Source organism: Narcine bancroftii, chromosome 3, assembly GCF_036971445.1.
Source record: "Narcine bancroftii isolate sNarBan1 chromosome 3, sNarBan1.hap1, whole genome shotgun sequence".
NCBI lineage: Eukaryota > Metazoa > Chordata > Chondrichthyes > Torpediniformes > Narcinidae > Narcine > Narcine bancroftii.
Genome location: NC_091471.1, coordinates 248,888,007 through 248,910,129, shown reverse-complemented (window position 1 = coordinate 248,910,129; position 22,123 = coordinate 248,888,007). Strand labels below are relative to the sequence as shown.

General features: G+C 42.3%; 1 protein-coding gene across 2 annotated transcripts in view; it reads right to left on the bottom strand.

The window, feature by feature from the left end:
* LOC138758499 (sphingosine 1-phosphate receptor 2-like) overlaps window positions 1-15,492 on the bottom strand; it is an 82,351-nt gene extending 66,859 nt beyond the window's left edge. For both annotated transcript variants that reach the window (XM_069927484.1, XM_069927485.1), the window contains exon 1: window positions 15,135-15,492. The gene's annotated coding sequence lies outside the window, so the exon portion shown is untranslated. The remainder of the gene's footprint in view (window positions 1-15,134) is intronic.
* Between the last annotated feature and the right edge of the window lie 6,631 nt (window positions 15,493-22,123).

The following is a 22,123-nucleotide window of genomic DNA, read 5'->3' as shown; positions in this document are numbered from 1 at the left end:
TGAAGAAGGACTATAATCAGGAAACAGAGCAGTTGGAAAGGGAAATAGTAAATATAGAAAAAGAATTAGCAATGAAGGAAGATACAATTAAAAGAAGAGAATTGGCAGATAAAAAAATAAAATATGAAACACTACAAACATATAAGGTGGAGAAGAATATAATGAAGACAAAACAGAAATATTATGAACTAGGGGAAAAAACGCACAAAATTCTAGCATGGCAGCTTAAGACAGAACAAGCTAAGAAAATGGTATTGGCATCAAGGAAAAAAGACAAACAAATCACATATAATCCAAAGGAGATCAAGGAAAACTTTAGAGAATTCTATGAACAATTATACCAAACTGAAAACGATGGGAAAGAAGGGAAAATAGATGAATTTCTAACTAAAATTGAACTACCAAAACTACAAATAGAGGAACAAAATAAATTAACAGAACCATTTGGAATAGTAGAAATACAAGAGATAATAAAAAAATTACCAAATAATAAGACACCAGGAGAGGATGGATTCCCAATAGAATTCTATAAAACATTTAAAAATTTATTAATTCCTCCCCTCCTGGAAGTAATCAACCAGATTGATAAAACACAAAGCTTACCAGATTCATGTAAAACAGCAATAATTACAGTAATACTAAAGCAAGGGAAAGATCCACTCGCACCAGCGCCATATAGACCAATATCTTTACTTAACACAGATTATAAGATAATAGCTGAACTATTAGCAAAGAGATTAGCAGAGTATGTACCGAAAATGGTAAATCTAGACCAAACTGGATTTATTAAAAAAAGACGCACAACAGACTATATTTGTAAATTTATTAACTTAATTCATGCAGTAGAAGGGAGTAAAGCGCCAACAGTAGCAGTTGCTTTAGACGCAGAGAAGGCCTTCGACAGAGTAGAATGGAATTATTTTTTCAAAGTATTGCAAAAATTCAGTTTACCAGAGAAGTATATTAATTGGATTAAAGCATTATATAAGGGACCATTGGCAAAAGTGACAGTAAATGGATATGTATCAAAGCAATTTAACTTAAGCAGGTCAACACGGTAGGGATGCCCACTATCACCTTTATTGTTCGCGTTAGCTATAGAACCACTAGCAGAATTGATAAGAACAGAAAATAATATAAAAGGGATAAAAATAAAAGACAAGGAATATAAAATCAGTTTATTTGCGGATGATGTTATAGTATACTTAACAGAACCAGAACTATCAATAAAAGAATTATATAAGAAATTGAAGGAATATGGAGAAGTGTCGGGTTACAAGATTAACGTAAATAAAAGTGAAGCAATGCCTATGAATAATACGGATTTCTCAAAATTTAAGAAGGAATCACCATTCAGATGGCAAATGTAAGCAATAAGATACCTAGGTATCTAGGTATACCTAGATACCTAGGTATACAAATAAATAAAAACCTCGGCCAACTATATAAACTCAATTATTATCCACTAATGAAAAAATTACAGGACGATTTAGAGCATTGGAAAGATTTTCCACTAACACTAATAGGAAGGATAAACTGTATTAAAATGAACATTTTTCCAAGAATATTATACCTATTTCAGGCATTGCCAATATACCTGACAGAGAAATTCTTCAAGGAGTTAAAGAAAATAATAAGGAAATTTTAATGGAAAGGGGGGAAACCAAGGATAGCACTAGATAAATTAACAGAATGGTATAAACAAGGAGGGTTACAACTGCCAAACTTTAAAAATTATTATAGAGCCGCACAATTAAGATACCTATCAGATTTTTATCAAACAAGGGAAAAGCCAGATTGGACTAGATTAGAATTAGATAAAATAGGGGAAAAGATACCTGAACACATATTATATAGATGGGATGAAAAATTGGTACAATATAGAAGTTCTCCAGTATTACATCATCTGCTCAATATTTGGAAGAAGATTCATGTAGAAAGAAATAAAACAAATTATCAATTACCAAAACTAATATTGACGCAAAACAAGTTACTCCCTTTTACAATAGATAACCTTTCCTTTAGAGAATGGGAGAAAAAAGGGATCAAAAGAATAGAAAATTGTTTTTCAGGAAATAGATTATTATCCTTTGAACAAATGAAAGATAAATACAATATAACTCAAGATACAGTGCTGGCATATTACCAATTGAGATCCTACTTGAAGGACAAATTAGGAAGCAGTCTGAGTTTACCAGAGGGAAGTAACTTTGAATATGTGATTACAGATACAATGCTAATCAAAAGATTTATAACAAATATGTATATTAAACTGCAAGAAAAGGAGAATGAGGAAACAAATGGTAAAACTAAACCAAAATGGGAACAAGATTTAAATATAAAGATAAAAAAGGAAACATGGGAGAAGTTATGTTCTGGAACGATGAGAAATACAATAAATACGAGGTTACGTATGATACAATATAACTGGATACACAGGCTATACATTACACCTCAAAAGTTAAATAAATGGGACCCAACAGTATCTGATAGATGTTTTCGATGTAAAAAAGAAATGGGAACAACAATTCATGCAATCTGGACATGTGAGAGAGTAGAAAAATTTTGGGAAGATCTAAACCAAATATTAAATAAAATTACAGAAAACAATATACCAAAGAATCCAGAGATCTTCCTCCTAAGTAACATAAAAAACAAAGAATTTGGAATTGATTTGGAGGATGCACAAAAAAGATTTGTTAAGATAGCTCTAGCCATAGCAAAAAAATGTATTATGTCAACCTGGAAATCGGAAGATAATTTGAAAATACAACAATGGTATATAGAAATGAATAAATGTATTCCATTAGAAAAAATAACATATAGTTTAAGAAATAATGTTGAAATATTTGAACAAATATGGGAGCCTTACATGAAACACAATAGCGAAAACCTACCGGGGACATTCACTACCTAAATTAACGAAAGGAGAAGGAAATGAAAAGAATGGACTCAGTGGAATTTCTTGTTTATTTTTATTGAATGACAACATTGTTTGACTGGTTTAATGTATCCTAGATTTTGTACTTTAAATGGACGGGAGGGGGGAGGTAGGGAGGGTGGGATGGGAGGAGGGAGTGGGGGGGGGGAGAAAATGGCTCTGTATATATTTGAAAAGGAAAAAGTATGTATCATGGTTAATGTGGTTTATGGTGTGAAAAATAAAAAATTAAAAAAAAAACCAGGATGGCAGGGTGGTCCCTGACACGGACTTCCTGGGGAAGGAGAAAATTCTTTTGTGAGGGGTAGCATTGGTGGGGGTACATAATAGTGATCTGATTGCCTGGAGCGCTTTACGGAGGACCTCCTGCCAGTGAGAGATGTGGAGGATGGCCTTTTACACACTGGCGTTCTCCTTCTCTGCTTACAAAACCACATGACCCTCCTAGAATAGCAAACTGCATTCAGACAGACTGGAGAACCAGACCTACCGTAAATATTCATGTATAATGCGACCCCTACCCCCATTTTTGAGAGGAAAAAGGGGAAAAATTTTACCCCCGTGTATAATACAACCCCCCTCACGCCAGAATCATGCTGTCGTCTCTCTGGCCACTCGCCCCCCCCGCCTGAGTCACGTTGGCATCTCTCACGACCACCCCCCCACCCGTCCGAGTCACGTTAGCGTCTCTCATGAACTCACCTGCCCGAGTCGCGCTGCTGCTCGCCTGCTCACCCACCCGAGTTACGCTGCCACTCACCTGCAGAAAATTTTTTAAAAAAATTTACTCTCGAGTATAATGCGATCCCCCCCCCCTATTTTTGAGGGGAAAAAGGGGAAAAATAAATTCGCATTATACACGAATATTCACGGTAATCTTCGAGTCCGTTTATCTGTTGCTTTCCAAAACAATCTCCATTACTCCACAGTATATCCAATTAGCACCTATTTATGAAGTCCTTATAGGAATTCTTCAGTTTTTGCAAAGGTACTTGTAGCCTGGACTGTCTGGCTTGAGCCAAGCTCTGGCATGAGCCAAGCTCTGGAATTTTAAATGAGATCTGTTTGAAATGTTTGTATCTGTGTATGACCTAACTAAAAACCCCACAATTTATCTCCCAAAAACATATCTACATAATATAAAATATAACATAATCTGTCACACCGCATTAATAGGCCTGTATTATAAACTAACTAATAGTGAGATAAGGAGGAGCAAATCTGCAGAGAGATAGCAGGAAACAAAGTTGTGAGCAGGTGATTTTAACTTTCTTCATATTGACTGTGACTCCCATACTGTAAAAGCGCTGGAAGTTATTGGAAAGTGTTCTGAGATTGAATATACAAGTATTGGTATAATTAGGGACTGATTCGGGATAGTTAGTATTGTGTTGTGCAAGGTAGGACGCATTTAACAAATCTTATAGAATTTTTCAAGGTTATCAGGAAAGTTGATGAAGGAAAAGCAGTGGATGTTGTCAACATGGACTTTTGTAAGGCCTCCTTTGACAAGGTCCCACGTGCGAAGTTAGGCAGGAAGTTCAGTTGCTCAATATTCCTGGTGTGGTAGTAAACTGGATTCAACATTGGCTTTATGGGAGAAGCCAGAGTGTGATTGCCTCTCTGACTGGAGTCCTGTGACTAGTGTTGTGCCTTAAGGATTGGTCAGCTCTGGGTCCCTTGTTTGTCATCTATATCAATTATCTAGATGATAATGTGGTAAATTGTATCAGCAAGTTGGCGGATGACACAAAGATTGGAGGTGTTGTAGTTAGCAAGGAAGGTTTTCAAGGCTCACAGAGGGACCAGACCCAGTGGAATACAAAATTTAATGCAGACAAATGTGAGGTTTTGCAATTTGGAAGGACAAACCAAGCAAGAACACACATAGTTAATGGTTGGACACTAAGGAGTGTGGTCGAACAGAGGGACCTGGTAATACAGATACATAATTCCCTGTAAGTGATATCACAGGCAGATCAGCTTGTAAAGAGAACTTTTGGCATATTGGCCTTCATCAATCAAAGTACTGAGTATAGAGTTGGGATGTTAAGGTAAATTTGTATAAGACATTGGCGAGGCCAAATTTGGAGTATTGTGTAAGATTGAAAGAGTGCAGAGAAGATTACTAGGATGTTTCTGGGATTTGAAGAACTGAGTTACAGGGCAAAGTTAAACAGGTTAGGATTTTATTCCCCGGAGCATAGAAGAATAAGGGGAGATTTGATAGAATACAAAATTATGATGGGTATAGATAGGATAAATGCAAGAAGCCTTTTTCCACTGAGGTTAGGTGAGATACAAACCAGAAGTTGAAAAGGAACTTTAGGGTGAATTTCTTCCCACAGAGCATGGTGAGAGTGTGGAATGAGCTGCCAGCTGAGGTGGTGAACGTGAGGTCAATTTTAACACTTTGGAAAATTTTGGTCAGGTACATGGATGAGAGGGGTATGGAAAGATATAGACTGGGTGCAGGGTCAATGGAACTTGGCAGAATAATTGTTTTGGCCAATACTAGAAGGGCTGAAGGGCCTGATTTCTGTGTTATAATGTTCTACAATGTGGTTCTGTTTTCTCCTCCATTCACACTGAGTTGCAGTCTGCCACCAACTCATCATGGGTGAAAACATTGCCATCTCCCTTTAATCCCACACACCATTGTATCTTTCTCCCTCAATTAATAACTGGATTGATCCAATCTTTTCTCATGATAACACTTTCCTATCTTGCAGATTTCACCTGATTATCTCTGGTACTTTAACATCCCTCCAATTGCGTGGTGACCAGAAATGTACACTAATTGTGAACCAACTATTGTTTTATGGTATTTCAGCAATAATCTCATTGGTGTCAGGGGTAATCAGAAAAACTAAATGCTTGAAATCCGACAGTGGCTCTTCGAACTGAAAGAGTAATCCTGTTTCTTTCAGGTTCAGAATTAGAATTTGAATTGAATTTATTGTCATGTGCATCAGTCACAAAATTTGTTGTTTTGCAATTGCAATATTGTACATTACATGTGCAAAAATTGCAATAGATTACATTCCCACATATGCTATTTTAAAAATTAAATAAATTAGTCCAATTAGAAGAGAAAATGTGAGGTTGTGTTGTGATTCATTCAGAAATCTGATGGCAGAGGGGATGAAGCTGCTTTTGTGCCGTTGGAATTTTGTCTTCAGGCTCCTGTACCTCCTTGCCGATTGAAGAGGTCATGGCCTGAGTGGTGAGGTTCCTTGAGGATAGAGGTTGCTTTCTTGACACTGCCTCATGTGGATGTCCTTGAATGAATGAAGACTGGTGCCCGTGATATTGCAGGCCAAGTTCACAATTCTCTGCGGCCTTTTCCTGTCCTATGCATTGATACCTCCATACCAGACATGATCCAATCAGTTAGAATGCTCTCCACAGTACACCTGCAAAAATTCGCAAGATACTTTGGTGCCACACCAAATCTCCTCAAACTCCTAAATATAGCACCTGGTGAGTCTTCTTCACGATTGCATTGACAGTGAAGGCCACAGGATAGATATCTTCAGAGATGTTGATACCCAGGAATTTGAAGTTCTTAACCCTTTCCACCGCTGGCCACTCAATGAGAACTGGCTTGTGTTCTCCTGTTCATAATCAGCTCTTTACGTTGAGTGCAAGGTTGTAGCTGATCTATCTCTCTCCTGTTCGCTTCCCCATTGTTATCTGTGATTCTGCCAATGACCATGTTGTCATCAGAAAATTTGTAGATGGTATTTGAAATGTGCCTGACCACACGTCATAGGAGTAGAGCAGTGGCCTAAGTACGCATCCTTGTGGATTGTCAGTGAGGAGGAGACGTTGTTCCTGATTCAAACTGGCTGCGGTCTTCTGACAAGGAAGTCAAGAATCGGGATAACAATGGATTGAACAGGAGTCTGTGGCTGCAGGAGCCCTGGAGGCAAATCTATGGACGCTCAGAGTCTCTGAAGGGACTCTCTTGCTTCTCATTGCTGGACAATAACGATGACTCTGCTACCTTTGTGGCAGAGAAAAACTGATGTGTACATAACTTTTTGTGTATTATTACATGACAACAAAAGGAACCTTGAACCCTGACTGCTGACCTCGATTTGTGGCTCCCCTTCAGAAAACAGCATGGCTAATGCTATGCAGAGGAACTATCTTTTCTGCTTCCTTCACTGACCTTCCAGGTGTGTGTGCGCGTGTATGTGTGCATATGTGTGTGTTTTGTGTGTGCATGCGCTCATAACCACACGAGTGAGTTTTGTGTGCATGTGTGCTCACACGTGCATACACACGCATGTCTGTATATGCGAGAGTGTGTGTGTGTGCGTGCGTATGCATATGTGTGCACATGTGTGCATGCGTACAACTGAGGGCCAGAATTTGCAGACTGGTTCACACCAAATCTGTGTTTGCTTTATTGATACCAACACAGGGCCTGTTGCAGTCTTCTAATTCAGCGGCTCCCACAGCCGATCTTCTGTTCAAACCAATGTCTGATTAGATAGAGCACACATGTCAAAATTTGGCCCGCGATATAATTATATTTGGCCCGCAAGATCATTTCAAAAATGTATTAGAGGTGGCCCGCCCTGCAGCGAGAGCCGATGCTGTTTTTTGGTAATGTCACCCCCACCATCCTCCCCCTTCATTGCACATCCTTCCCCATTGTAACACGAGAAATTGTAACATGAGAAGTCTGTCGATGTCATCAGCCGGCAAGCCAGTTGGAAGGCTCCCTGCACAATCAGTCACTTCTCCCACCTGTCGAGCAGTACGGCGGATTGGCGAGCGCCTGTGATTTCCTGTCGGCGTGACGGGCATGGCAGGCTGCGCACGGCCCCCGGGCAGCGCGAGCCCCGCGCGACTGGCACCGGACGGCCCTTCCACAGCGCGAGCACACTTCTCCCAGTCGCCACAGCCTTCAGCGCTTGCACCCGCGCGGACCCCAGGGACGGCTGGTTCGGCCCTGCACGTGAAGAGAGAGATGGTGGCTGTCCGCAAAGGCTGATCGGCAGCACACTGGGCCTGAGTGGGTGGATAAGCAGGGGTGGGCAGAGGGTGTAGGTGAGGAGTAATGGGCAGGGGAAGTTATGGTGGTGCGAGGGGCAGTTAGAGGGAGGGATGAGTAGAAGGAGGGGTGGATAGGGAAAAGGTAAAAGGGGAGGGGAAGGGTGAGTAGGGAAGGGGTGATTAGAGGGTGAGAGACAGGTAGAGGGAGGAACAGGTTGAGGGGAGAGGCAGTAGAGGGGCGTGTATAGGATGGGGTGGGTAGAGGTAGAGCGAGTGGAGTGAGGGGTGAATAGAGGTTGGGTAAAGGTCTGGTCAGGTAGAGGGATGGTGGGTCGAGGGTGAATAGAGGCCTAGAGCCTGAGGAGTGAGCAGGAAATGCTGAGTCCTGATGCAGGCCAAAATGGACACAGACTGTGAATGCTGACTACATCTCCACAGGGACCAAATAGGTTTCCCTCAGGTCAAGCAAAGGGTGAACTTGAGCTACCTACTCCTGACCTGTAACATTATCCTCCTAAAGTTATATCCTAAAGTTTAACATTACACATGTTGAAAGAAGAGAAAACATGCAGATGTTGTTGAAAATTTTCAATAAATATTTAGTTCGGCCCTCGACTTAGTCCAAGTTTTTAATTTTGGCCCTCCGTGAATTTGAGTTTGACACCCCTGAGATAGAGGAAGAAATAAAGCATCTGGATTTTTGGAAAGTCCCTCAGAAGAACATAGTTCTTTTCACTTTGAGCTGTATTTTTAATTCATAAAATTAAGATAAAATATCAATTTGGGTTTTACTGCTAAAATGATCTAATTTTTGTGAACGCACAACTCTGAGCTGTCTGCCAGTGCATTCCTGGGCCCTGGCATGAAGAGGGCAGAACGTTGTGCACTCCTCTCCTACTTGCTGGTGTGGTTCAGTGTGATATCCTGGTCACCGCACCTTCGTGCTGCTCCGGTTTCCTCCCAAATCACAAAGAGGTGTGGTTGGTAGGCTTGTAGATATATTGACTTGAGTGGGTCCTCTTCAGAAAACAGCGTGGCTAATGCTATGCAGAGGAACTATCTTTTCTGCTTCCTTCATTGACCTTCCAGGTGTGTGTGTGTGTGTGTGTGTGTGTGTGTGTGTGTGTGTGTGTGTGTGTATTTGGGGGTGGTTGCTAGACCTGTGGGGAGAATAGATTTCAGGCAATATTAGTATGCGACTGAGAGCATGAACTGTTGAGCTAAATGGCTTCCTTCTCCGTCAGAAGAAATCATGGAAACTTGTCACCTAGGTTCTCAGCATCTTACTGTGGACAATCAGAAACAACATCTCCTCCTCGCTGACGATCGACAAAGGCTTACCTCAAAGATATGTGCTTAGCTCACTGCTGTACTCACTCTACAACCATGACTTTGTGGCTAAGCACAGTTAAAATGCTATCTACAAATTTGCCGATGACACCACAATTGTCGGCAGAATCATAGACGGCAATGAGGAAGTGAACAGGAGGGAGACAGATCAGCTCGTTGAATGATGTCACAACAAAAACTTGCACTCAAAGTTAGCAAAAACCAAGAAGCTGATTGTGGACTTCAAGAGGAAATCAGGAGAATGTGAACCAGTCCTCGTCGAGGGGTCAGCAGTGGAGAGGGTCAAGAACTTCAAATTCCTGGACCATCCATATTGATGCAATCATGAAGGAGGCTCACCAGCAACAATACTTGGGTGAGGAGTTTGAGGAGGTTCGATACGTCACTGAAGACTCCTGAAAACTTCTACATCACTATCTGGGTATGGAGTTGCCAATGCTCAGGACAACTTGCCCTGCAATATCACGGGCACCAGTTTTCACCTCATCGAGTCATCTACAAGACGAAGTCTCTATCCTCAGGGACTCCCACCACCCAGGCCATGCCCTCTTCGCTCTGCTACTGTTGAGTAAAAGGTACAGGAGCCTGAAGATGAGCACTTAGTGGCACAAGGACAGCTTCTTCTCCTCTGCCATCAGATTCCTGAATGAACAATGAACATTTTTCTTTTTCTTGCATTATTCTTAATAATTTTGTAATGTTGTTTATATAAATACTGCAAAACAATAAATTCTGATTCTGATCTGAGCCATTCAAATCCAAAGAAATTATACAAGAAGTGCTCAGTTAACAGCTGCCTCAGCAATGACCCCTGATCCACAGGGAGATTCCAAAGAAGTTCAAAAGCTCATCTTGTTTATAGTCCTCATTCACCTGGTTGATAGAAAAACTGTAAGGTCAAACTGTGCACATCCCACTCCTGCTCTCTGTATTCAACACAGGGTCCTGGAAGCTCAGTCACAGATTCCACTCAAAACAGAGATAGAGAGCTTGCTGACTATTAAAGGAGTCAAGGGATTTGACGCAGGTATTGAGGGAAAAGTGGAATTGAAGTTAAAGATCTGTCCTGATTTGTTAAATGTCAGAGCATACTCGTGGGGGTGAATATTGTTATGAGCCCTAAGGACCCCAAAACCCAGCAGCAATAGATATTCACCACAACAAACGGTTACTTAAACAAAAGTTGTTTTTAATGATCTTTAAATATGAAAGCAGAATCAAACTTTAACTTATCTCTATTTTAAACCCAACTTAACCTTCTTCTAATTCTAAGCGCAGGTATACGTAATGTGTGTGTACATTTAAGAAAGTTCTTTGTTTCACAGTCGAATCTCACTTCTCATTCTTTCATGTTCTCTGGTTGCAGGCAATTCTTATACTGTGCACAGAATTTAACATGTATAAAGTTCACCAGGCTCTGGTGCTTGAAGGTAAATGTTTACTGCTCAGGAAGGTTCTTGTAGGGTTTCCAGAGAGATTTGTTGTTCCAGGATTTCCACAACTGAGGTACCACCATTAGTCACCTCAATGACTTGCTGATGAAACTTGCCCCATCAGGGTTCTCCGGATGGTAACTTCTTTCTTTCAGGCTATCACAGAGTTCCTTTCTGTTTCTCTTATTCCAAGAGAAACACTAAACAGCTCATTTTCTCCTCTTGAATGACACACAAGAGTAGACCATCCTCCACTCTGGAGCTGCTGTTTCAGTTCCAACAAGCTTCTCCTGGCCGACACTGTTCAGTCTCCCTCTCTCTCTGAGACACTGAGACTCTCCAACTGCCAGAAAGCCCGTGTAACCCTCGCTCTCTCTCACTTGTAAAAAAACACCTGACCTTCTCCAGCAAACAATAGAAGTCAGTCTTCTGGTTCATCTGTTGTTTTTATGTAAACAGGAACCCATTAGTGACCTTTCTGTGATCACTCCAAAACTCTGCAAAGAGCTATCAATAGACATCATGTCTCCTGCTTGTTGCTTTAAAGACAATTGTCCATTTACTTCCACAGTTTCTGTAGTCACTCATAATACGAATTCTCCAGTATTTTCAAATAAGATCTGTTTTAAAGTATGTGTATGTAACCTACTCTATCTCTTCCAATTTATCTCCCAAAAATATTTCTATATATTCTGTCACATCTCCCCCCACTCCTTGAGTTAAAATTCAGTTATAACTAAACTGTCATTAAAATCAATTTGTCCATGTTGACTTTTTCAACATAAACTGGTCTAAATTATCTGTGTTTGACCAATATTCCAGGTTACTTTGAAATCTTTTTCCCTCTCACCTTATACTTATGCCCTCTACCTTCAGAGTCCCGTTCTCTGAGGGATAAAAGCATATAATTTGCCTTATTTATGCATCTCATGAGAAAAGTCTCTGAATAAGGTAAAGTGCCTTATTTATTGGGCTGACTTTAGATCGTGCCTTTAGGTCCTGCTTTTCAATAACACCTCAGGATGATACCTTTTAAGTCTGCCTTTAGTTGTGCCTTTAGAAGTACCTTTAGCTGTGTCTTTAGTTGCCGCCTTTAGCTTCTGCTGCTGCCATTAGGTGGAAACTTTAGATGGCAACTTTGGGTGCAGCTGCCACTAGGTGCCATTAAAGTCTCCACATAAAGGCAGCAGCACCTAAAGGCACCATCTAATGGCACACCTAAAGGGATAACTAAAGGCAGACTTAAAGGTAGCACCAAAAGGCGCCACCTAAAGTCAACAGCTAGAGGACAAGTTGGCACAAAATGGCCTGGATCTGTGCTGTAAAAATCCAAAATTGCAGTTTTCCATCGAGCACACCAACTTCCTCTCACGTCTCATTGACATGCTGGGAGGTTACCCTTGGTGTAGATAAATGGGAAAAGGATCAACAGGCAAGCGGATGGAAGGAAATCTGCAGAACAACAGGGAAATAGGGAGGGGAGGGAACAGGACTGATGGGATTGCTCCTCTCAGAGCTGGCATGGACCCGATGGTTGAATGGCAAGGAAACAGTTAGTTTGCATCTCAGGAGTATTGTTTCTGTTTTTCATTTCTGATGCCGCTTTTCCACCTGTCCCAAAACTGGAATCGGCTTTTTAATCTTGCACTCTCACAGAACTGCATTTTCAATCGATTTCTACTTGATCTGTGTATTTTTACTGTTGTCCCTTTACACGTACTTTTAAAAATTAAGGAACTCAGACCTGGGCCCCAAATGCTTATGAAACACCCAAGATTAATAAACTATAGAGAAAAAGCAATGATTTAGAAGTGGATTATATTGGCGATGTGAAACTGGAATAGAGCCTTAGGAATAAATGTCATTGGAATAATGTGTAGAGACTCAAGCAGCTCTGAAACCCAAACCAAATTGAAACTTGTGCTCAATCATCCCATAATATTAAGGATGGACGTCCATCCAAATAATGGCAGATTTAAAGACCTCAGTGAATGGTAGAATGTCACATTCAGAAGATCAGCAGCTCCCCCTTTTTTAACCAATCTATCATTACACATCTGAAAGGCACTTTCAAAGCACATTATGAAATATTAGCAATCAATGTGTTAAAGTGTAGCATGCCTTTCTTGTAATCAAGACCATTCTGTTCATCTAGTCTGTGCTAGCTCTTGGTAGAGCAATCTAGTCACTCTCATTTCCTGCTCTTTTCCCATTCCCCTGCAAAAAAAATCACGGAAAAAAAAAATAGGTAAAAAAATTGCGGAAGTTTAAAATTGCCGCGCCTCACCATTAGTTCACCAATCGCACATCATGCAATCTCAGGCAACTGGAAAATTCACTTATCTGGCATTTAACAATCCCCCATTCCCCCCCCCCCCCCCCCCCCCACATAGGTACCGGGGGTTTAAGTGCAATTCAAATCTACATCAATCTTAGAACATAAGAAGATAAGAATTAGGAGCAGGAGTCACCCATCCGGCCTGTCGAGCCTGCTCCGCCATTCAATGTGCTGACCTGATGATAGGCACACCTCCACCTGCCTGCCTTTTCCCCCTATCTGTTAATTCCCTTACGATATAAAAATCTATCCAACCTGGTCTTAAATTTATTGAGGTCGCCTCCACTGCTTCAATGAACAGCAAATTCCATAGATTCACCATCCTCTTGGAAAATCAGTTCCTCCTTATCTCTGTCTTAAATCTACTACCCTGGATCTTTAAAAAAAATTTAATTTTCATTTGTATCAATTAACCATTTATCTAACAATGTAACATAATCGAAAACAACACAAAATTATACAAAAATTTTTACTTTTTTCCCCCACTCTCTCTTTTTCCTCTCCCCTAAAGAAAAAAAAGAAAGCAGATAGAAAAAAACCTGAATATATATACTTTATATATAATCACTATTCATACTAATCTAACATGATCATTTTATCCTCTAAATATTTAGTTGGGAGGAGCAGGGGGTGTGGACAATATAGACGGACTTTTTCCAACAAAATCCATATATGGTTTCCAAATCTTATAAAAATTCTCAGTGACAGAGCAAAATCCTTAAAGTGTATGTAATCCATTCCAATGGTATACAATTTTGTATTTCAACCTGCCATCATTCCAACCTTATTGAATTGTCCAATCTCCACATTACTGCTACACATTTCTTTGCCACCGCTATTGCTACGCTCAAATTATTTTTGATATTTATCTAACTTTAAATTAATATCTGTTTCATTTAGATTACCAAGTAAGAATAGTCTTGGATCTTTTGGTATTTGTATCTTCATAATTTGTTCCACTAATATACTCAAATCTTTCTAAAACTTTTCTACTTCTTCACATAATCATACTGAATGTATACCATGGATCTTGGAGGCTATGTCCCCTCGTTCTGGTCTACCCCCACCAATGAAAATAACTTATCTACTTCAATCTTATCTATGCCTTTCATAATTTTAAGTTTCTATAAGATTCCCTCTCATTCTTCTAAATTCCAGTGAGTACGGCCCCAGATGACTCAATCTCTCCTCATAGACTAACCCCTTCATCTCTGGAATCAACCTGTTGAGCCTCCTTTCACTGTCCCTAAAGCCAGTACATCCTTCCTCAAGTAAGGAGACCAGAACTGCACGCAGTATTCCAGTTTCACCAGTACCTTGTACAGTTGCAGCATAACTTCCCTGCTCTTAAATTCCATCCCTCAAGCAATGAAGGCCCATATTGCATTTGCCTTCTTGATAGCCTGCTGCACCTGCAAACCAACCTTTTCCAATTCATAACCATAATCTTCACCTCAAATATATTCAAAAAATCACGTCTTTGAAAGAAGAAATTCTACCTCATATCTATCCTAAAAACACGGATCCTTGGTCTGTATCGATGTTCCTAGCTGTGGACAACCCGTGTCAGGTGAAACATTCTCCTAGGATACACTCTGTTAATCACACTCAGATGTTTCAGTGAGAAGATCCAAAACCTCAATGTGTTTCAACTCAATCAACTCCACCTTTCTTTGGATGTCAGTCTTGCTCTCACAAGAAGGAACATGGTGAAGCATCCGGTACATCATTCCTACCTACTCTACACTTATAGCCTTCATGAATTGTGTCAAGTGATATTGGCTTTCACTGACCTTGCCATAGAACCATAGTAGCCTACCCTAATTAGAACCATAGAAGACTACAGCACAGAAACAGGACCTTTGGCTCTTCTAGTCTCTCTAGTCCCACTAGACCTGTACACGGACCATATCCCTCCATAACTCTCCTGACCATGTACCTGCCCAAATTTTTCTTAAATTTCATAGAACCTAGACCTGCTTGCTACTGAAACCATAGTCACCTTCAGACTTGATCCAACAGACTCCGTCTCCTCATAAGCTTCATTCACAACTCCACTCACCCATCATCCCAAATGACTCCTGATCATGTCCCATTGATCTTCTGCCCTTTTTCTCATCCAAGTTTTCTGTTCCTTGGAGTCTGGCCTCTTGCTCACTGGCAGCCAGGTCTTTATTTATGCAGGCCTCACAGTCTGAAATTCCACGTCTGGACACCACACTCATTGCAATTTGAAAACTGCCTTGCAATCCGACCTCTGACCAAGCTTTTGGTCTCTGTTCCTCATGGCTCCTTTCTTGGCCTGGAGTTCATATTTGCTGATGTGAAAAGCACAACCCAAATCCACACTGGTGCTGCTTTCACTTCATGACTTCTTAGGGATCATGGATAGGCTTCGTCTACTTGCTGAACTTCTGAAAGTGACAGAGCAAAAACAAAGTGAACAAACCGTTAACTTACACAATCTGACCTCACCACAGCTAATCTTAACATTATTGCTGAAGCAATATCTAACTACCACACACCACGTGACTGTAACTGGGACATATTCCCAGTCAACAAGACTTCCTGTGTGCATACATTACTGGATTTTTTTCCATTTTACCTACTTCTGCTTTTGAAATCCATGCACATCTTTTGTAGGCTGCCCAATGTGCAAATATAAGTAATTTGGATGCAGCCTGTCTTATATGCCATGCATACTCTGTGTGTGTGTGTGTGTGTGTGTGTGTGTGTGTGTGTGTGTGTGTGTGTGTGTGTGTGTGTGTGTGTGTGTGTGTGTGTGTGTGTGTGTGTTGGGGGGGTGCGTGTGTGTGTGTGTTGGGGGGGTGCATGTGTGTGTTCGTGTGTGTGTGTGTATATGTGTGTATGAATGTGTGTTGTTTGTGAGTGCGTGCATGTGCGTGTATGTACGTGTTAATGTGAGGGTTTGTGTAATTGTCACTGCATGTGTATGTGGATGCATGTTTGTATGTGTGTGGCTGGAGTCTGGCTCATGGGAACCAGGTATAGGAACTGGTGGCTAGGAGCAAGAAAGACTCTTGAAGGGCCTTAGGTGCTGGAAGCTTCCTGAGCATATCAGTGATGGGCCAGCAGTTTGGGCTGCCAATGGTTTGAACAGGAGTCTGTGTGGCTGTGTGAGCACTGGAGGCAAATCCATGGACACTCATTGTCTCGGAAGAGACTCTCTTTTGTTTCTCTTTGCCTTATTGTTAGGGCAATGCTCATGGCGACTGCCTTATGGCAGACAAAGTTGAAGTGTATCACGCATATTACGTTTTTATGTATTATTAAAGGAACCTTTAACCTTGAACCTGGAGGAAAAAGATCGACGGTACTTGAACTGCGTGGACTGCGTGCACTTCACTGACTTTATGTGCCACAAGGATCAAATTTCCCAGCACTAAGGGTGTGGAACAGCAGCTGAGGGTTTCTGCACAGATCATGTATGTATGAAGGACTGCAGCTGTGGACTAAACCCAAGGACGCAAATTTTAAACCAAAGACCATATACCAGTGTAGATTCATGAGCATTACAGTTTGGGTACAGGGAATAGAATTTTACATAAGAAATAGGAGCAGGAGTTGAACATCTGGCCCATCGAGCCTACTCCTCCATTCAATAGCCACTTTCAGGTGGCCAGAATACCCGACTGTAAAGCCGCCTATTCTACCCCAATGCGGCTGTCGGGTTGTGATAGTACAGATCTATCACCAATGTACATAGTGTATATAGTTACTGTATCTAGACTGTGCTTACAGCGATTGGCTGAGAGCTAAGCCACACCTATTGCCTGAGCCTTAAAGGGTTGTGTCCCTAGCCAGGTCGGATCATTCTGGACTGGTCAGCCACCTGTGAAGAGCTCCGGTCTTTTGCTAATAAAAGCCTTGGTTTGGATCAACAAGTCTTTGGTTCTTTCGACGAGCTCTACACGGGTGACCACTTGAAAGTGGAGAACCTGGCCAGGAGCACTCCTCCTGTAGGTATATTCTCCGGCTTGGAGAATGCCCCATTGCACCTGAAAGCAGCAGTGGGACAACAGCCACAGTGCACAGGAGCCGGCGTTCGCTCAGATGCGGCTCTCCTTCAGCTGGCACGTTCAGGTGACAGAAAGGCGTCTTCTCTGCGGCCACCTGAAAGCCCCAGCTGCACTCCCCCAGCCATGTCTGTCAGCACATTATCTGCGTCCGAGCACCTGAAAGCGGCTAATGAGATCGTGGCTGATCTGATGATGGGCTCATCTCCACCTTACCTGCCTTTTTCCCATATCCCTTAATGTAAAAATCTATACAACCTTATTAAATTTTAAAAAATTTAGGCATACAGGCCCTTTCGGCCCACAGGCCCTTTTGGCCCACAGGCCCGTGCCGTCCAATTACCTACAACTCCTGGTATGTTTTGAAGGGTGGGAGAAATCCAGAGCCCCCAAGGAAAACCCACGCTGACACAGGGAGAATGTATAAACACCTTTCAGTCAGCGTGGGATTCGAACCCTGGTCACTAGCTCAGGGTTGGTGCCAAGTGGGGGGCATCCGCGGGCATTGCCCCCAAATGAAGTGCTGTGCCTCCCACATATGGTCATAGGCATCCCTGGCCATCAGACCCATCCCACTCCCTTCCATGTCAATAGCACCTAGGTTGACACGCTAGCGACTGTCCACCCACCCCTGGCTGCATCTCTAGTGTGCGTCAAGCATCAGTAGTGTCTAGTGACGCTTGACGCAATAAAAAGAGCATCCTCGTGCCCCACGTCGGAGGGGCGGATGGCGTTAATGATAGGTAGGAGGTAGGTTCCTGCTATCACCCTCCCTGACCATCGACGGGTGCCTGCTATCGCCCCCTCCCCGATGACAGGTTCCTGCTATCACTCCCCTCCACCTCTGTCATCGACAGGTCTCTGCCAGCTAACCCTAACCCTCTCCGTCGAATGAGCCCCCCTCTCCTCTAATATATGTTCTGTTGCCGATCCTACCCTATCTGGCTTTTTCCCATATCCCTTAACTCCCCTACTATGCAAAAATCTATCTAACCTTGTCTTAAATATATTTACTGATATGCACTGCTTCAATGGGCAGTGAATTCCACAGATTCACCACCCTCTGGGAAAAAGTTTAAGTTTACCAAAATGTGGTCACCTCTACAATAGGAAGCAAAAGCAAATTATCATAGCGTTATAAAGCAACCCCAACCAACCAATTTTCCCCTGCAACCGCTGCAACCGTGTCTGCCTGTCCCGCATCGGACTTGTCAGCCACAAACGAGCCTGCAGCTGACGTGGACTTTTTACCCCCTCCATAAATCTTCATCCGTGAAGCCAAGCCAAAGAAGAAGATAAAGCTTGGATGGAGGCCTTTCGTCCCAATTTGACAATGCTGACCAAATTGTGCTCGCCCTATTTGCCTGTTTTTGCTCTGATTTCCACCCTCCTGTCCAAATGTGTTTAAAATATGATTCCACCACTGGGGGACTCCTTGGCAGAACACCTCTATTCAATCTGCAGGGGTGAGCGTCAGGTCATCTGTCACTTTAACTCTCCACTCTACTCCCACTCTACCTCGCTTGCCTTTGGCATCCTGCCTTGATCACAAGATCACAAGATATAGGAGCAGAAGTAGTCCATGAGTCCATCAGTCTGCTCCGCCACTCTATCATGAGCTGATCCATCCTCCCACTCAAGAAGGTTTAAGGAAAGGCACCTCAGCTTCCAAATTGTGACCTTACAGCCTTCAGGCTTATCATCCAACCTGATCTTGTTTCATACATTTCCAGATCTAAATATTTCTTCCCTGGTATATTGAATTTCATTTACCTACCCCTGTGTATACCTCCCCTCACATTCAAGCAGTCCTTCCAAGTAAATCAGCCTTCACTTGTGAATCTGAGGGAGCATCCAGTGCTCCTGTTGTGGCCTTCAGGACGGGACGTAAACTGGGAGAATGCTTCATTGAACACCTTCGCTCTGCCTGCATCAATGACTTGGATCTCCCAGTGGCCAACCATATTAATTCTGTGCCCACTCCCGCACCAACATGGCCTCATGCACTCCCTTAAACTGGAGGAGCCACACCTCTATTCCGTCTGGGCGCTCTCCATTAACATCATCTTCCCCCTTTTCTGCTGGACCCCTCCCCTTTCTCAACCCTCGGCCTCCTTTTGACATCTACTCTGCAAAAAGTAGTAGATGAAGGGCTCAAGCCCGAAACTTTGGTTATGTATTTTTATAAAGTACTGTGGCGGCCCGCAACCATGAAGATCAGGCTGGCACATCGCGCGGAGCGCGGGATAGTAAACAGCAACATAACACACCGTAACACGTCCCTTAACACAGCAAACCAGCGTGGATGAACGCTGGAGCAGTACAAGACCAGCAGCCCTACAATGGTGCAGGCCAAGCTGCCCAGCTAACAGTTCAATAACAGCCTGAGGAAGAAGGGTATTCACATGCAAGAATGTTCCTGCCCGCTATACTTATATCCATGAGACTAATGTCAGCCAATCAAATAAACGGCGGGAGATCCAACTGTATAAAAAGAGCTTTTCCAGCCTCAATAAATGTCAGGGCTTAACCTCCCACACTGCGAGTGTGTGTTTCTTTGTAGCAGTCAGCTACAGTACACTGTTTGACCTGCTGAGTTTCTCCAGCATTGTGTTTTTACACCACTGCACCCAGCACAAGCTCAGTTCTCATTGCTGACATCAGGAAAGAGGTATTGGGATGCCCCAAAACTTGGACCATCAGGTTCAGCAACAGTTGGTCAAACAGTGCCTTTTTTCATAGCAAAGGTAAAAATACATAACCAACATTAAGGGCTTGATTTTTTCATCAAGGTATGGAAAAATGTCAGCAGGCATCAGAGCAAAAGAGAAGGAGAGAGGTATGGTCACAAAGGCAGGAAGTGATAGGTGGAGAAGGGAGGGAGGGGTCAGCAGCGATCAAGGGGAGGAGGGATGGCCAGGTGAAGAGAGGGGGAAGGGAAGGAGGGAGGGAGAAGAGGAGAACAGGTTAGCAAAAACCGGAAAAGTCGATGTTTGATGCCATCTTGCTGGAGAGTGCCCAGACAGAAAATCAGGTGTGGTTGCTCCAATTTGTGAGTGGTCTTGGTGGGACAGTACATAAGGCCATGGACAGACATGGGAGTGTGGGAGTGTGACACAGAACTGAAATGGTTGGCTACTGGAGGTTTCTGTCACTGTAGCGAACAAAGCGAAGGTACTCAGCAAAGTGTGCCCAGTCTCTCCGATGTAGAGACCACTCAATCAGAGACTCATTTAAGGACACTTACTTTGCAAATAATTTATTACTGAATACTTATTTTTCTTTGTATTGCGGTTAGTTTGTTTACATTTCTCTCTTTTGTATACGTATCTTTATCTAGAGAAAAATTTAAATTTTATTTTTAATTAAAATTTAAATTTAGACATACACCATTTCAGCCCATGAGTCCATGCCGCCCAATTTATGCCCTCATAGAAACATAGAAAATAGGTGCAGGAGTAGGCCATTTGGCACTTCAAGCCTACATCACCATTCATTATGATCATGGCTGATCAGTACCCATTTCCTGCCTTCTCCCCATACCACCTTAATCCCCTTGGCCACAAGGGCCAAATCTAACCTACACTTAAATATTGACAGGGAACCTGCCTCAACTACTTCCTGTGGCAAAGAATTCCACACATTTACCACTCTCTGAGAGAAGAAAACCCTGGCCCCAATCGCTGGCACTGTGAAGGCGTTACACTAACAATACGCCAACAGTGCCGCCCTAGTTTGCGTGAGTGATAAGTAAAAATCCTGCCTGGCCCACAGGATAAAGAATCTCAGGGTGGTATGCGATGTCATGTAGGTATGCTAACAATAAACCTGAACTTCAAACGTTTTAAACTTTGTAAATATATTGGGGAAGAGTTGTTTAAGACCAGTAAAGTGGAAACTGTTCATCAAAGATATCACAAATGTCTGAGCGTGCAGTGAACTGGGATTCACCTGTAGTGTGTTGTGCCGATGGCTGGCCCCGCTTCCCGGCTCCGCCCCCATATTACCCTGGTTTCCTGCCTAAACCCAGAACCTTTCTGAAGACTACTGTTGAACCCTACCCTTAGTTAAGAGCTAATAAAGGCGTTTGTTCTCCTTCCAGTCATGAGAGCTTTTATTCACGCTACAGAGGGAAATTACTAAACCTCATAAAAATGAGAAGAAATTGAGAAGAAATAAATAATTTTATGGGCTTAAACAGTGGGCTAGCATGGATAGTGCCAACAGCTGATCTTGAAAGGAGAGAGAAGAAAGTTGTAGAGGTTAGGTCTTTTCAGGAAATGAGATCTGTGGCTACGTTGCAGACAATGGCCTGAGGTTCAGCGGTGGTTTCAGAATCCAGAGGGAGGTATGGAGAAATGTCTGAGAGGTTACATTTAGCCTTGGCAAGATATTGGTCAATAGGGCAAACCACAAAAGCACTGCTTTTAGAATTTGATAACAATATCTGAGTTGGTCCTTAATAAACCTAGTATTCTTAGTTCAGAGTGGGTAAGTTCACTTTTAAATTTAAATTAACTTTTCAAATTTAGACATACAGCACTGTAAAAGGCCATTTTAACTCACGAGTCCGTGCTGCCCAATTTACACCCAATTAACATACAGCCCCGGAACATTTTGAACAGTGGGAGGAAAACGGAGCCCCCGGAGAAAAGCCATGCAGACACGGGGAGAACATACAAACTCCTTACAGAGAGCACGGGATTCAAACCCTGGTTCCGAGTGCTGGCACTGTAAAGGCATTGTGCAAACTGCTATGTCAACTGTGCCCCCCATACGCCAGCCGTACCACACAGTTAGACTGAGTAATTGGACTGGGAAAATATGAGATGCGCAGTCTCTTATTGGAAGTTATCAAGGTCAAGGTTCCTTTTGTGTCTTGTAATAAGGTAAAAAATGTAAAATATACATCCTAGACTTCAATTTTTGTCTGCCATAAAGGTAAAGAGTCACCTCGAGTATTTCCCGATAATTCTCCGTTCCCAATAATAAGAGAAAGAAATGAAAGGGAGTC